Source organism: Pelodiscus sinensis, chromosome 3 (genome assembly GCF_049634645.1).
Source record: "Pelodiscus sinensis isolate JC-2024 chromosome 3, ASM4963464v1, whole genome shotgun sequence".
NCBI classification, from domain to species: domain Eukaryota; kingdom Metazoa; phylum Chordata; order Testudines; family Trionychidae; genus Pelodiscus; species Pelodiscus sinensis.
Window position 1 is genome coordinate 87,425,853 of NC_134713.1, and position 17,773 is coordinate 87,443,625.

The 17,773-nt window shown below is 41.5% G+C and overlaps 1 protein-coding gene across 1 annotated transcript in view; it reads left to right on the top strand.

Annotated features, from left to right (window-relative positions):
* Positions 1-8,250: 8,250 nt before the first annotated feature.
* Positions 8,251-17,773, top strand: part of PKIB (cAMP-dependent protein kinase inhibitor beta) — an 85,434-nt gene continuing 75,911 nt past the window's right edge. The window contains exons 1-2 of the mRNA XM_075924070.1: positions 8,251-8,562; positions 8,857-9,073. The gene's annotated coding sequence lies outside the window, so the exon portion shown is untranslated. The remainder of the gene's footprint in view (positions 8,563-8,856; positions 9,074-17,773) is intronic.

Below are 17,773 nucleotides of genomic sequence, written 5' to 3' on the forward strand. Positions count from 1 at the left end.
AGCGGTAAAAGAAATGAAAGAAAGGTAAAATTAAAAGTTTATGTACACAGCTTGTATTGATATTGTGGAACCACATTATTCACATTGAAAAAATTATGGTTGCACTTAAATATAAGATTTGGGGGTATTTGATAGCATTCTTCCAAAGACACATACCTTTCAGTCCTCTCCAAACTGTGTTCTTTAAAACAAAATATTATAGCAGATTTTATAATTGATTTATAACTGTGAGATGTACTTCTATATTTGTATTCTTATTTAGTTTGAGTATTTGCTTGCCTTACAGATTATGGTAGTCAGTTAATAGAAGTTATATTTTCAGATGACTCTGGATGACATACACTAGAGAAGTGAACATTTTGATTCTCATTATTACACTAATGGCAAAACAGATAAATTATACCTATCTCTAAAAGTACATGTGCTATGGCTCAACCTTAAGGGACTAGGAATTGCCTTAAAGATGTCAACAACTAACTGTGCTATACCACTACCTGCAAAGTTTCTAAAGCTGCACACAGAAAAACTAAAAAGGTCACACCTTGAAACTCTCATACCTGAAGTGATCAAAAGAACTCCTCCCAGGGAGTGAATTATAGATTCTTTGTACTACTAAGCTGGCACATCAATGACCGTATACTTAGTAGTAGTTGCAACTCTTTTATAGGTTACCGGTATGTTTGATGTGGAGGGAAAACTGAAGTGAAAGAGTATATATAATGAACAGAGGAAAACAAAATGCAAACAGAAATATGTGTCTGATCTGCTCTGACTAGTCTCATTTCACTTAGTTTGTATTGTGGGTAGTAACAACTGCTATTTGCCCATGTTCCCTTCATGAGGATTTTGCACTTTGGGTTCCATGTTAAATTAAATCTCTTTTCTTCTTTCAAACTTTTCTTCTCTTACATGTATTAGTTACAGACTGAATCAAAGGGTATTCATGCATATGTATTCAAGTTATGCAAATAAGATATACTGTAATTCAAATAGCTAAGATCAAAGTCCTGTTTCTTGGAGATATGAAAGATTGGGTGATTAACACTTCAAGTGGCAAAATAATAATTGGTCAGAACATTTAAAACTTCTTTCTTTATATATTTCAACAGGAACCTTTTCAAAATCATGTAAAAATATATCTCATTAGAATCTTTGGTAACACATCTTCTGTGTTCTGAAAGTAGTCAGGCCTCTGCTGTAGGTATTGGACTGCACTATAATATGCTCAGAAAGTACAGCTGTTCTGGAAATGATTTTTTCCCCCATGCGGAATTTCAACAAGCTAATTTGTTGTTATTTTTTTTTCAGGTTTTTATCCACAGACTGCAAAACTGAAGATTTTTGAAAGTTTTCACATTTTCAGTTCAACAAAATTGGATTATTTTGCAAACAAAAAAAAGTCTGTTCCATGAAAACAGCATTTTCCATTGAAAAATTCTTTAGTGGAAAATTTTCAATAAGGCCTAAGAACCTTGTTAAAATATTTAGTATGTACCATACCTAGTTACAATCATAGTTCCCAGTAAAAGGCATAGGGGTGTGGCCGCACAGGAAGCAATTAAGATCCGCCCACCTCATTTGTTGAGCTGCACAGTGTGTTTGCACTAATTAGCTATCTCCTCTTAGATCCTGATCTTGTAGATAAGAGAAAGTGGAAACAGTAAGCTGGTGGGCATGGTGGGGGAAATAGAGGTGGTGGGAGTCAACAGGGGGCAAGGCAGGAAGCGGAGGGAAAGGTGACTCTAGAGTCCAACTCACCCAGGCAGGTCCAGCTATTGTCACTGACTATGCCTATAGAAGCGGCACCTTCTCCTCAACGAGACCTCGCTGCTGGGCTACCATCACTGTGCCCGCAAATAGAAATGGCACCTCTCCTCCACTTCTCTCCCAGGCAGTCCCATGTGCTGGGCTGCTTCTGAATAAAAGTGGCCATCTCCCTGTCCTCACTGTCCCTTTCCCTGCCCAGGCAGCCCTATGTGCAGGACTGTTTTGAGTAAAAGTGGTGGCATCTCTCCTCTCTGCACCTTCCCCCTCCCAGGCAGCGGTATCATCTCCCTGTCCCCTTCTCCTTCTCCCCCCCCCCCAGGCAGCTTTTGAGTAAAAGCAGCACCTCCTTGTCTCCTCTCCCCTTTCCAGATAGTTCCCACTTGCTTGACTGCTGTTCAGAATAAAAGGCAAGAATAGTCAGCAGGAGGCTGGACAAGAAAATCCTAGACAGCCCCAGCAAGTTGTCTGAAAAATTTGAGATGTGTAAACAGAACTGAAATACAAAAAAAAAATCCTATTTCCTAGCTAATCAGGAGCAATACGTGTACAAAAAGTGTCCAGAAGTCCATTAAATAACACTTAGCCAATAATTGAAAACAATTTAAAATCTCTATCTCAACAACCCAACCCAATCTCTGCCAGCTCAGGCCCCAGTGCTTTCAACTCAAACTTTCTTGGCAAAAACTACAAGGCTATGTCTACACTGGCGCGATCTTGCCAGAAATATGCAAATGAGGCTAAGCCTGGAATATTGCGGAGCCTCATTTGCATATCTAATGAGCCGCCATTTTTGCAGAAGAGGCTCTTGCACAAGAAGGAGCGTCTACACTGCCCCTTCTTGTGCAAGAAAAACCCTCTTGCACAATGCCGTTACGCTGATTATTTTCAGGAATAACAGCATTGCACAAGACGGTTTTTCTTGCACAAGAAGGGGCAGTGTAGACACTCCTTCTTGCACAAGAATCTCTTCTGCAAAATGGCGGCTCATTAGATATGCAAATGATGCTTGGCGATATTCCACGCTTAGCCTCATTTGCATATTTCTGGCACAAGATCGCGCCAGTGTAGACAAAGCCCAAGAGTGGACACCTTTTAAATAAGATACTAAATGGCTACTGAAAATTTTGTAGTTCTAATTTTCTTTGTTTGATTTTATATTAAATAAACATTTAAAGTCATGCACCTTGTAAATTATCCATTGTTTCAGTATTCTTTCTTCCATAACACTTTAAATATATCTAGGATTTGTTGTTAGCAACTGGCGGGCACCACAGTGGCACACACCCACAAAAATGCACATGACCTCAATATTGGTGCACATGACAAAACTCACTCTATTCATGGATAGAAAAAGTTAGAGGAAATACTGGTTACACAGCGCAAAGCAAAAACAAACCAACGAACCAACCAACCCCAAAAAAACAACCAAATTTTATTCAGCCAGTCTAGATTTCTTTATGAGGTCTTTGAATCATAGAACAAATATTTTTATTTTTCCACTGAATAACTAGTGAAATGCACTTTGTGCAATCCAAGGCATTATTTTTCTGATGATGGTCACAGCATGCAATAATGTTAACAGTAGGGATGATCAAACAATGGAAAAATATTAATGAATAATTTGTCAAAAATCCTAATATTGGCAGAACTGTTTACAAATAGTAATTTGACCAGCTGTAATGGACAGTCCCAATAGTTGCATCATCATCCTTCATTACAGCTCATGGGTTGTTTGTTTCTCTACTAAATTACATTTACAATTATGCAAGTACAAGAGCATCTGTTTCTCCTGCCAGAGTCAACAAATCAATAAAGAGATGAAACTAACATTGTAATAGATCAAATAGCTGGGTCTACACTGAGAATTATCAGCAAGTCTAGTATCAGTTCAGTTTCATGAGTGATAACAGTGCAGGTGCTAGTATAAATCCTGTACACATTTCTAATGCTGTTTTCAACACAGAGTCACCCATCCACGTGTTGACTCTGACTACTGCTGTTTCTCTTTAGCTGACAAATAAAGAGCAAAAATGGGATATCTGGAGGCTCTTCTTTTGCATATTTCATTTTGTCCTATTCTGTTTCTGACATGATACTCTATTTTATGAAAATATGCCATAACTGACATATACTTTATGCAAGATGGCTCTGGTAATATATGAGTAGAAAGGTTATAATTTACTGAATATAATAATCCAATTTGTATACTCGTCACTTCTGTATCTGAAGTTAAGAATATGGACCATTATCTGTTATTTTGGTTGATGCCACTTGTTAACACATAGGGTACAACAATGAAAAAGTCAGATAGGACTGATGGCCCAGCAGTGAAGACAATGCACTATGAAAAGGCTTGGCCTTCTTGTGTACCTTCCATGCTGCTATACTGACTCATGGAAGATATGATGCTACATAGGTGACCTGGTCTCTTAATACCCTGTATCTTGGACTTTACCACCATGAACTGTATGTGTGTGGGGCGGGGGAAGAGAATCAAACAAATGATTCCTGCTTTATGGAAATCCTATATAAGGTGATGGAAGAAAACAATCAGTGCAATCATTTTGCTTCTCCTTTGCCTTCTTACCCAAGGAGATACTTGAAAACAATTAGAAATAAAAGTACTTGAACTGGGAGGAGGAGGAAGTTATATATACCTTCCTCCACATTGAGAGAAGATGCAATTTTTACATACTTTTGGCTTTGTACTCTAAGGGCCCACGAATAGGAGCAGCTAATTGAGAATTTTTCTGGAAGAGTCTTCCAGATAAAAGAGGAGCGATTATGTGATCCTTAGGATAAACTGTTGTCTGTACTGTATGTTTCTTTTGTTTGGAGGACCCTATGCAGCCATGGACAGATGCTTTTCACTTAGCTCCAAACTGCTGCAGCAAGGGAGGGCTGGGGTAGTCAGCCTGCATACTGAACCCCTTCATCCCCAGGCCCATTCCAGAGCAATGATTTAAATGAAGAAAAAAATTGAGTTATTCAAGGCTGGTTAAATCCTCTACTCTCCTTATATACTTATATCACAAAACTGTTTAACAGAATGGATTGGAACTTTCACTCACATTTTCTTGACATTTTATTTCTAACAAGCATTTCTTACTTTGTGGATGTTCATAGCTTTGTCAAGTTGTAGCAGTGAAAACTACCCAGAACTTTATTTTTCACAAGTGCCTACAGCAGGACTACTCAAATTTGGAAGCCCCAAGGGCCACAATGATACTCACAGCACATGCTGAGGGTCGCAACTTAAGTGTGGTTGCATATACATGCAAATATATATGCAAATATATGCAAATAGCTTCTTTCACACTGACAGACATGAATACAAAGCACTTCCCACAATGCCCTGGTGCTCCCAGTACCTCCTCCCTGGGGGCTGATTAATCCCCTATTGTCCATTCCCAGCTTTTGGGCAAACAGAATCTAGGGACACCATCCCTCCCCATTTTGGCTAGTAGGCATTGATGGACCTATCTCCTCCAACTTTTTTTGTTCTTATTGGAACCCTGTTATATAGTTTAGGCTGTTCCACTAGCCCCTGTAAAGAGTTCCACAGACTGATCATGAAAAAAGAATTTCTCTTTGTTTTAAATAGGCTGCCTATAAATTTCATTGGACGAGTTTCTTGTGGTATGTTAGTCAAGGAATAAATAATATTTCCTTATTCTATTTACCACACCATTCATGATTTTCTAGATCTCTAACATATCATCCCACCCCTTAGTAATTTCTTTTTCTAGCAGAAAAGTTCCAGTCTTATTAATCTCTCCTCATATGGAAACTGTTTCTTTCCTCCAAATAATTTCTGACACCCTTTCTGTACCTTTTTCAAATTCAATATATCTTTTTAGATATGGTGACCAGATCTGTATCTAGTAATCAAGATGTGGATATACCATGACTTTATATAGAGGTAGTATGATATTTTCTGTGTATTCCTTTCCTAATGAGTCCCAATATTATTAGCTTTTAAGAGAGCCAATGAAGGAACTATCCACAATGATTCCAAGATCTCTTTCTTGAGTGGTAACAGCTATGTTAGATGCCATCATTTTTGTATTTATAGTTGGGATTATATTTTCCCATGTACATTACTTTGCATTTATCAACACTGAATTCCATCTGTCCTTGTGTTGCCCAATAACCCAGTTTTGTCAGATCCCTTTGTAACTCTTTGCATTCAGCTTTGGACTTAACTATTCAAGTAATTGTGTATCATCTGTAACTTTTGTCACTGTTTATCCACTTTTCAAGAATATTTATGAGAAATTTAACACCACCAGTGGGCCAACTGTAGATTTCCCTCCCGTCCCCCCATCTTTTAAGTGGAGTACCTGGCAATGTTTTCATGATGGTCTAAGGGTCTTTCAATAGAGTTACTAGCTTTTGTTATCTTATCTTACTGAGTCCCTCTGTTTGTAAACAAACTCCCTGTTCCAAAGGCAAAGCTGGAAGCAGCACAAACTCTGTTGCAGTTAAGAACTAGCTGTGGAGCAAAGGCATGCACTTTAAGCAGACTTCCAGTATGAAATCCAGGGCTTCAAACTATAAGGGGGGGGGGGTTACTGACCCCTCAAGCTCCCCATAAATGGGGCCCTTGTTGGTAGTATATCCCTACTGCTATTTTCTTATTTTTAGAGCATAGAGTTACTATCCAGAGAGATTCTATGGTGCAGTTTGGTTTCTTAAAGATTTTTACTTCATTTGATTCTATGCCTTCTTTCACATAAATTGCCACTTCCCCTCCAGCATGTCCTGTTCTGACCTTTCGATGTATTTTATACCCTGGTGTTCCTGTGTCCCATTGATGATCCTCATTCCTCCTGTTTGTGAGGCCTATAATATCCTATAATATCAATTTAACAAGAAACACTCAAGTTCACCCATCTTATTATTTATATTTCTAGGATTGGTCTATAAGTACTTCAAAACTATTACTTTTCAGCTCTCTGCCATTACATCACGAGTGCGCCTACACTGCAAATTGTGTAGATTATTTTGAGTTAATTTTGAAATAGCTTATTTCGAAATTTGACACTGTCTACACAGCACTTATTTTGAAATAAATCGCTTCGTGGAATGAGGGATGTTGCAATAACAAGCCTATTATATTTTGAAATAACAGGCGCGCTCAAAAGACACAAAATAGTGCTGCAGTATAGATGTAGCCTTAGTAATTGAATAAGATTACTTTTCATTTGACGGTTTCTGATGAAATCCCACCTGTGTTATATCATTTTTCCATTCTATCCTTTTTACTAGGACATAGAGAAGCTCCATTAATAGAACTTTCCCTTAGGGATGTCTGTCTGAACCACATGCTCTTCCACATCTGTGGGCTTTTTCTCACCCTTAATTTAAAAACGCTCTAGGACCGCTTTAATTTTAAGTGCCAGAAATCTGATTCCACTTTGGTTTAGGTGAAGTCCATCCTTCCTGTATAGGCTCCCCCCAGGGTTATCCCTACATAGATGTAGGGCTGGGGGCAACTCCCCCCCTCCCAGTGCTTCAGGTGTAGGGGCCCATGGCAACCCCCTCCACTACAAGCCTCATCTCCTGCTCTGCCCTCTTATCCAAAGTCCCCTTCCCAAAGCAACATGAGTCCTGGCAGCAGGGTTCAGCCCCCCCCCCCCCCCACACACACACACCACAGCAGTAGTACTGCCAGAGCAGTCTGGTAGTCTGCTCCCCTCCACCCTTTCCCAGCCTGCTGCTCCCCACTTCTCCATGGTGGCAGGAAGTGGAGTGACCTGCGGGAGGCACTCTGCTTCCTGCAGCTGTGGTGAAGCAGTATGCAGAAGGCTAAGAGAGGACGGTGCTGCAGGATGAAGCAGTGCAGGCTGCTGAGCCACTGCAGCTTTTGCTGCCCTCAGTGAGTGTGTGTGGGGCACTGACCTCTGCTGCTGCCATCAGACCCCCAGCTAATTTCCCAGACCACCCTGGGACCTGCCCATAGGATGAAGCAGCTGGACGGACCCCCAAAGCACAGTGCCTGGGGCAACCTCCCCAAACTGTCCTGTGGATGGACGCAGCGCTGGCTCCCCCTTTCCCAAAACTTTCCCCAGTTCCTAATAAATCTAATGCACCAGAGTCCAACTTTTTTCACTAATGCCAGATGCAGGGGCACTCGTGTTTAAGCGGCAAAACATGGATCCGGGTCTTTACGGTGCTTTTTCGTTTACCCCAGGCTCGGGATTTTGTGGCGCGTGGGTGAGTGTGGTAGCCCTGGCCAAAGGTATTCTCTCTTCGTGCCATGGAATTGGGGAGGGGGGCGGCGGCCAGGCCGAGTCAAGCGATCCGGGTTTTGTGTGTGGCGCTTATGCTCCGGGATGGCCGCAGATCCAGCTTTTTACTTAACGTCTCTGGTTTGGGTTCCCATTGCCACCTCGAGGCACAGGCGTTCAAAAAGTCCCGCAATCGCCCCCGCAGTCAATCCCGCCCCTAATCAGCCTGGGACTCCCTGGCCCATTTGGCGCCTGCATGACTCTATCCGAGGGGAAGGGAAAGCCACGGCTCGAGGGGCGGCCGGCGCTTGTGCTCTCAGTCGGGTAACCGGGGAAGGGGCGGAGACCGAATTCATTCTCCGGGAGCTACTGCAGCGCTTTGCCGGGGTCTCCAAAGGGGAGACAGCGAGAGAGACCGCGCATCCCCCGACTCCCTCCCGCCTTGGCGCTCGTTTCTCCAGCGGGTACAGGGTGAGCTGCTCCCTCGCAAGCCTGAGGCTGTGCCGGGCAAAGCAGGGCACCCCCCGATCGCCGCGGTGCGCCTCTGCTCCCTGCCTCACTGGTGAGTACAGGCGGGGGCTCCTGGCCGGGACAAGCCGAAGTTCCCCATTTTTTTAAGGTCTGGGGCGCGGTGTGTGTGTGTCCGATTTGCATCGAGGGCGCCCGGGACCCCTCTGTAATCACCTGGTGCGCTGTCACGGAGCCCTCCCCGCGCCCGAGCTGTGGGAGTCTGGCATTGCAAAAATACTTGGCGTCTTCCTAACCCGGCAGGCAGAGCGTGGAAAGCCTGCTCCGCCCTGACCTGCTCCGCCAGCGGGGGCTTTCCAGGCAATTTGTAGCTTCTCTGTCTCGCCAGGGGGTGCCCTGGCGGCTCCCGACTCAGGAGCGCTCCCCCCCCCCCCCCCCCCGTGGGGTTGGTTGCCGGGCAGGTTTGCTAAGCCGCTGAAGAAGAGTCCCCCTCCCGGGCGGGGAGAGCGCTAAGATCCAGCGCAGCTGTGGCTCCCCGGGCAGGACTGTCGGGCGGAGCAACTGGAGCAGGGCCCAGGGGCAGAGCCTCCCCCCCAGCCTGGAAGGTAAGTGCTGGGAAGGACCCCAGGGCGGGGCTGTGGCCGGAGCGTGTTTATGCTACAGGCTAACTGACGTCGGGGGAAAGGGCGACCTAGTTCCCCTGCTCTCCCCCAGCGCTGAGCAGATGTTTTCAGCGGCTTGGGAACGGCTGAGCGCACAGAGCAGGGCGCCCTTCTGCTTACAGCCAGCCACGTGTGCGCGCTCCGATTCCTTTCATTCGCAGCTGCAAAGCCCCCACGCTCTGCCAGGATTATCCCGGAGGCTAAATGGCATTTGCAGGGATTAGTCTTTTGACTCTAAACCGCACCCGCGGGCGGCTCCCTTCCCACGTTTAAATAACCTCCGGATTGTCACGAGGCTTGTGAGCTGAGAGTCCAATGCAACTTCCAGTTCCTACCGACCTTAGAGCGGAAAAACTGCACAACTGGTTGTAGTGCGAATCGTCTCCCCCTCTCCCCAACGTCCTTAGTAGATACATTCTGTGACAGTCTAAGTGCTTTAAGGATGTATAGTACCTACCTTTTGGTTACTATTAAAAATATCTGCATGGGTGCGGCTCTTGGGGCCAGAGCATACCCAGGAAATAAATACGTATAAGGAAATTGAGAGTACAGGGAATAATGGTTTCAAAGAATGTGTTAGTTTGCTAGAGGGAGGGGAATTCTACTTGCCTGCTCATGTGGAGTTGCAAAGTATTTTATTCACTTAATGGCTCAGACTCTCTACTATCTTTTCACTAAAAGGGGATTTTTCAGACAACCGATTGTTGCCTAAATCCTTCATTTCTCACAGATCAATGAATCGCAAGATTACAACAGTTATCATCATTTTGGTGTCATGCATGTATACTGGGTTCATGTAATAATTCTTTTGAAAGGAAAGGAGGCATGAAAAAAGTCACGCTTGAGGAGGTGGGGCAGCCTCTGTTGGTCTTAGAGCAGGGTTGATGGTCTTTGTGTTTAGGAGGCTAACAGAGATGCTGCAGATCTGGATTCAAGGCACCCTAAATTTTCTGGGTGAGTTTGAACAAGTTATTACTCTGTTTGTACTTCAGTACCTTATCAGTAAAGTAGGGATAGTGGCCTTTCCTGTCTGTGGCAGGCATGCTGTGTAGCTAATTAAAAATGTTGAGGTGCTCTGATATATTAATAAGGCTTAAATTCTTTTTCAATCAGATACAATGCAAAATTTCCCCATGTGAAAATAAAAAAAATGCTCTAAAGCTTTTATGTTCTAATCCTATACCAAATTTGTTTTTAAAGTTTGTCATTTTCAGTTATTGTTTACTTTCCCATCTATGTAAATATTATTTTTCTTCTTTATTTCAATGTTATTGTATTATATTCAATCAAAATAAATCTCTGTAAATTTGATCCTGGAAGTTCATGCCCATGGTGTTATGAACCGGGATGCATATAGATTCAATCGATATGCATTTTCATGCACATAGTACTGGAAAATAGGTTAAATATATCTGAAAATGTAATCTATCTCTGACTGAAAGTAATTGCTTTATATCTTGGTCTACCGACTAGGTAGAAAATGTTCAAATGTTTACATCATTTTCCTCTCCTTTCTAGTGGTAAAGAAGTAATTGCAGTAAGAGAACTTTCAATGGCTCAGCTGACTTTTTCCCTTCTCCAAATGTTTAAAAAACCTAACACCTGGGCTTCAGAACAGAAAGCAAGAGTATTTAGAAAAAGAAGGAATAATGAAAAGTCCATTGATTCTTTTGGTCACCACCGTGAAACTGATGTTCAAATGATCTATAATACAATGCAGTATCTACAGACATATCCAATTCTTGTAGAGTAATTTTAAAAACTAATTACCAAAATTACCACAGACTGTTATTTTTATTAAGTTTTAACTCTCACAGATAGGAATTTTTCATGAAGTATTTTTTGTCTGAAATGCTGATTTGCAGATTGCAACTTTTTGTGAATACAGTAATTCCTCATTTAACATGTGCCCGCTTAACACGTTTTCGTGATAGCATGATTTTTTTTTTTAGGGAATGTTTTTTGAATTACACAACCGTCCCCGGAATAACACAATTTCCTCAGCCGGCCCGTCGCTGGCGGCTGCGCAGGGTTTCCCCCACCTCCCTGCAAAGCGGCGCAGGGTTTGCCACTCGTCGCGCTGGCAACCCCCCCTCGCCGGACGCAGTGCGGGTCCCGGCAGACCCGTCACAGGGGCATACTCCCAATCCAATCCTCCTCCCCTCCCCTTCCCTTCCCTTCCCTTCCCTTCCCTTCCCTTCCCTTCCCCAGAGCCAAACACCTCCCCTCCCTGCTGTAACCCAGTTCCCTTTCTCCCTCAGCCTTATGTCTCAGTCCAAACAGACACCACCGCTTGAAACACAACCCCCACCTTTTCCATTATTTTCAATGGGAAAATTGACCCCACATAACACGTTTTCACTTAACACGATCATTTTCTGAAACATATCTACAGTGCTAAATGAGGAATTACTGTACATACTGTTCTGATTAGAAGGTTTCTCGGGGTACATCGACACAGCAGTGTTATTTTGGAATAACTGATGTTATTCCAAAATAACATAGTGTGTGTCTACACTACAAACCTTTATTTCGAAAAAATGTCAAACTGGAGGACTTCTTATTCTGACTCATGACATCCCTCATTTCAGAAGGAGTAAGGGAAGTTGAAGGAAGAGTGTTCTTCCTTCGACTTCCTGCTGTGTAGACAGCGCCAAAAGCCAAATTAAGCTATTTTGATTTAAGCTACGCAATTGACGTAGCTCAAGTTGTGTAGCTTAATTCGATTTTTCCTCTGCTGTGTAGATGTACCCTCAGGTCTAGAATGGATGTTCTGATTAAAAGCAGAGAGAACTCAGGCTCATGCTCACTTGGGAGATGCACATATGAGTCCTGTTCCAGCTGACTCAGAGTATGGAGTTGAACCTGGTTTTCCAACATAAGTGAAGTAATCATTGAGCTATGAACTATGTTGCTTTTGTGTGAGTGGTTGTTTTTGTGAAAAAATGTTGAAAGGTCTAGGTTTCATTCCATTGCAGAATGAAAACAGATGTTGAACTTCAAACTTTTCATGAAACAGAATTTTTATTTTCTGGCCATCCCTGCATAATCTATTTTCAGTCTGTAGACTATGGTAATTGTTCCAACAGTCTCAGTGGAGAATAAAATATGTAGTTCCTACACTGAAACTACAAAACCCAAAAGAAACATGAAGATATATGTATTGACTAGTTTATGTCTTCAAAGTCTTTAGCTGCTAACAAATGAAAAAATCTTGATGAAGTATTTGAGCAGATCAGAAATCCCAAAAGCAGAGATAAAATAAAGATCATTTCTTGTTTACTTCTGTTCATTGCTGATGCCTTGGGGATCAAGCTGATCCAGTTTTTTTATTTGAATTGCTAATATTCTTTTTGAAATGGTGAAATGATTCAGTAGTCTGTCTATATTCTGACGTTTAGGAAATGCTGCATCAAAGCTGATGAAAGTGCCTTAAAAATGAATTAAAATATCCCTAGAAAGATGCAAGTAATTTCCAAAAACTAATCTTTTTGTGCACCATAAGAATGACATTTTAATGTTCTGCTTTATATTCCAGTATATATGGAATAAGCATAGCAATCCAGTTTAACTAAGTTTAATCATATCACAGCAATTACAAGTTCATGTGCAATATGTTGATTTATTATAATGTTCTATAAAAGCAGGAATTATCTTTAAGAAGTCCAGGCAAACTTATAAAATGATATTGATGTAAACTGTAGAATCCAGAGATGGAAAAATCTGTTAGGTCATCTAGTTACATGTCTCAGTGCAAAATTGTTCCGTATTGTCCATGTATTTAGAGAACGAATAGAACTATCCTTTTCAAATAATATCTGAATCCTGTGTTTGGTTAATGAATCATTTATGAGCAAGTCTGATTTCCATAAATGTTTGTACTCCGGGATGAGTTAGAAAAAGCAATTGAATATGTATTCTTCTCATCTCTGCCCACAAGAGATGCCTCTCACAGTGGATGGCAGAGATGTTCAAAATATTATGCATGTTTTCTGGGCTCCTTGGGCATGTCTTGCCCTCTGTGGGACCTGAATACACCTGGGCTACGTCTACACTGGCCCCTTTTCCGTAAGGGGCATGTAAATTTCACCTATCGTCGTAGGGAAATCCGCGGGGGATTTAAATATCCCCCGCGGCATTTAAATAAAAATGGCCGCCGCTTTTTTCCGGCTTTTAAAAAAGCCGGAAAAGAGCGTCTAGACTGGCCCCGATCCTCCGGAAAAAGTGCCCTTTTCCGGAGGGTCTTATTCTTACTTCAAAGTAAGTACCTCAAAGTAAGAATAAGACCCTCCGGAAAAGGGCACTTTTTCCGGAGGATCGGGGCCAGTCTAGAAGCTCTTTTCCGGCTTTTTTAAAAGCCGGAAAAAAGCGGCGGCCATTTTTATTTAAATGCCGCGGGGGATATTTAAATCCCCCGCGGATTTCCCTACGACGATAGGTGAAATTTACATGCCCCTTACGGAAAAGGGGCCAGTGTAGACGTAGCCCTGGACACTCTGTGGAGCTCTCTGGGGTTGGCTTCTTCTTGATGGGGCTCTGGGCTTTGTTTGGCTCCTTAGGTATTGATCCCTCACCTCCTGAGGTCTCTTCCAACCCTATGATTCTATGGCAAAGAAGTGACAGTAATCTCCAAACTCTCTCACTCGTGACAAAATGGGCCATCACAGAGTAGATTGTGAAGAAATTCATAACTTGAACTTTCTCTTCCTCTCTCCCATTTTTTTAAACATGACTTGAGGAACAGCAAAATGATTAACAACGTTGAATTTAAAGTATTATTTTTGGGCAACTGAGCTTACCCCCATTGAAATGAACATGGCAGGTCACATCTCTGAAACCTATTGTTTCAATTTTTGCAAATGCGGGCAGACATCCCAGTGTCAGTGAGCCTCAGGCCATGGTTCTTAGGCTCTCTCAGCTGGATGCTTTCTTTTAAAAAAAAATCTTAAATTCATGAGAACAAGAATGCAGCATGAAAGAAATGCGGGCATTCTTGAATACCCGATACAAGCCCACTTTGGGCCCGGTGTGTGTTATACAAGAATACATATTTGTCCTAAATGATTTTCATCCTACAGAGTATTTATGAATTGTTTGCTTCCACTGCTTGGTATTTAACACTGATGTACTGTGACTGGTTATCTAAATCACGTGGTGATATTCTATTCCCTGTATGATTAAAAACCTTGAAACGGGAGACCAACCCCAGACACACCCAAATTCCTTACAGTGCATATAGTTGGATAAATGACCATTTATGCTAAAATTTGGGAAAATACTTGATGTGATTCTTTTTTCATGAGTATGTGTGGTTGTCCAAATACTTAACTGCTGACATCAAATGACCTTCCAAGGATCCTAGCAAACCAAACATTGCAGGTTTTCTGTGAGACTTTCATAAATCAATTTGCTTACTAAATACAGCTGGTCAAACAACGTTTTGTACAATCTAGCTTTAAACAAATGAAATCACTTATCTTGAAGACTACTCAATGAACTAATAGCTTTCTTTTAAAAATATGTCCTACTGTTTAAGCTTTCCTTTTGCCAATTTCATCCCATTGCTCCTAGTTATGCCACCTTTTCTGTTATGACTAACAAGATGGTTTATTAGATGATGAGCTTTCGTGGGCCAGACCCACTTCCTCAGATCAAGTAGTGGAAGAAAATAGTCACAACCATATATGCCAAAGGATACAATTAAAAAAATGAACACATATGAAAAGGACAAATCACATTTCAGAACAGGAGGGAGATGCGGGGGGGGGGGGGGGAGGAAGGAAGGTAAGTGTGAATTAATTATATTAGAGGTGGGGAGAGTTAGATGTCTGTGAGCTAATGGTATTAGAGGTGATAATTGGGGAAGCTATCTTGGTAATGGGTAACATAGTTTGAGTCTTTGTTCATTCCTTCTCGGAGAGTGTCCAATTTTAACATGAATGACAGTTCAGAGGATTCCCTTTCAAGTGCAGATGTAAAAGGTCTTTGTAGCAGAATGCATGTGGTTAAGTCATTGAGAGAGTGTCCTTTCTGGTTGAAATGGCAAGAAACTGTTTTTTCTTTGTGATCTTGTCTGATATCTGTTTTGTGGGCATTAATCCTTTGGCGAAGTGTCTAAGATGTTTGTCCAATGTACATAGCAGACGGACACTTTCGGCACATGATAGCATAAATTATATTTCTGGATGCTCAGGAATATGTGTTCTTGATCTTATAACTCACTTGGTTAGGTCCACTAATGGTATCAGCAGAATGAATATGTGGACAAAGCTGGCAACGGGGTTTGTTGCAAGGGAAGGTACCAGGGTTGGTATTAGTGTGGTATGTCCTGTGGTTGTTGGTAAGAATCATCTTGAGGTTAGGTGGTTGTCTATAGGAGACTATGGGTCTGTCTCCCAGAGCCTCTTGGCCATTACCAAGATAGCTTCCCCAATTATCACCTCTAATACCATTAGCTCACAGACATCTAACTCTCCCCACCTCTAATATAATTAATTCACAGACTCTTACCTTCCTTCCTTCCCCCCCCCCCCCCCTGCATCCCCCTCCTGTTCTGAAATGTGATTTGTCCTTTTCATATGTGTTCATTTTTTTTAATTGTATCCTTTGGTATATATGGTTGTGACTATTTTCTTCCACTACTTGATCTGAGGAAGTGGGTCTGGCCCACGAAAGCTCATCATCTAATAAACCATCTTGTTAGTCTTTAAAGTGCTACATAGTCCTGTATTTTGCTTCAGCTACACCAGACTAACACGGCTACATTTCTGTTACTTTTCTGTTATGCTCATCCCTCCCTTCCTTCAAATTCAGATTTGTTGAGTTTGGCCATGCCTCCCCTCTCTAGTAGTCATCTTTAAGAACATAGTATGCCAGACCAAAGATCCATCTAGACCAGTATCCAGTCTTCTGACAGTGGCCATTGCCAGGTGCCCTAGAGGGAAGGAACAGAACAGGTAATTATCACCTATTCCCAGGCTCTGACAAACAGACTAGGGACGCCATTCCTAGCTAATAAGTATTGATGGGCCTATCCTCCATGAATTTATCTAGATTTGTTTTTTTTTAACCCTGTTAAAGTCCAAGTCTTCACAGCATCCTCTAGCAAGGAGTCCCACAGATTGACTGTGTGTTGCATGAAAGAAAAACATCCTTTTGTTTGTTTTAAACTTCACACTCCACTTTACTAGAATATTAGCCAGATGAGATTCCCAGAAATGAACCTCATGCTTTAGGTGAAATTGTGTCACAAACTCCCAGCGGGAGCGCATTACTTGATTTGATACCTCTATGTATGGAGGCCATATTTGAACTAACTCTTTTTTTAAATATGGTGTTAACTGTGATCCCAAAGTCAACTGCTCAGTGTTATTTATGGGACCATAGCATTTCCCTGCATTTTGAATAGGAAATAACTGTGGTATCTTGTATGCCACTATATCATAACTGTAGATAAATGTTGACTTTTAAAAGATAACCCCTTTTATCTGGTCTCTACTGTCGTTTCTTTTATCATATTTGCCTTCTATACGTCCTACTCCAAGTCAATACTTGTGTTTGGGATTATTTTTTCGTCAGATGTATTAGCTTGGATTTTTGAAAGCTGAATTGTGTTTTGCAACACAGTTCCTGTGTTTGCAACTTTGCACAGTTGAGCACCTGTGAACTTCATTATAAATCAGCTTTCAACCTCTTCTGCATTATTAGAAAACAAAATCTAACACAGATTCCTACAGTAGACCACTATACCCTTAGAACACCACTTTGCTACATTCCCTTTTTCTATAGTTTGTTCTTTAGGGTCCTTCAGCCTGTTTCCAGCCTATTGGTCAGTGTTCTTATCCAAGGTGATTGGACTTAGAATAAAATTTTCATAAGACAGTATCAAGAGTCAAATGTTACATCTACCTCTTTAGCTTCACTTAGTAACGTAATTATATAAGGGAGGAAGACATCAAATTTGTCTGGTAGGATCTGTTCATTATCAAGCCTTGTTCGTCAGCGCTTATGGGTCTTGTCTCTTCTAGATGGCTGATGATTGTTGTCTTACTCAATATTTGTTTCATTATTGTGAGGATGATGAGATGATATTTATCATTTTCTCCCCTTCATTTTTTTCATTGACACTATACTTATTTTTCTCCCTTGCTTTTAGAAGATAAATCAATGGTAAATACAGTGAAACGTGGACTGAGGCACCAGAGCTGCAAGTGGCTCTTTTAATGTGTCTCCAGAGACTCATTTAATTATTAACCAATCAAGATACTTTTACTATGTTATTAAACGTCATATTAAACTATGTCTGCAATGCCCAAGAATATATTCCAATTCTGTCTCTGGCACATAACTCAATTTGCACCACTTGTTTCAGATAAGGAGTGCTGTGTATCTTACTGACAGCCAGTCATGCAGGGAAGGATCATCCTCTGAAATTCGGATAACACTCAGTTCTGAATAAGCATCATTTAAATAATATTAAGATTTCTGTGACAACAATTTTAGTTGATAAAATAATACTTGGTCGGTCATTTTGCTGTGAAAATAATATGTAAATAAAAACAAAGCATTTCCCCTGTCATACTGTTTTAATATGAGTATATAGTACATGAACTGTACTAAAGTGTAGTACTGTACTAAACTGTT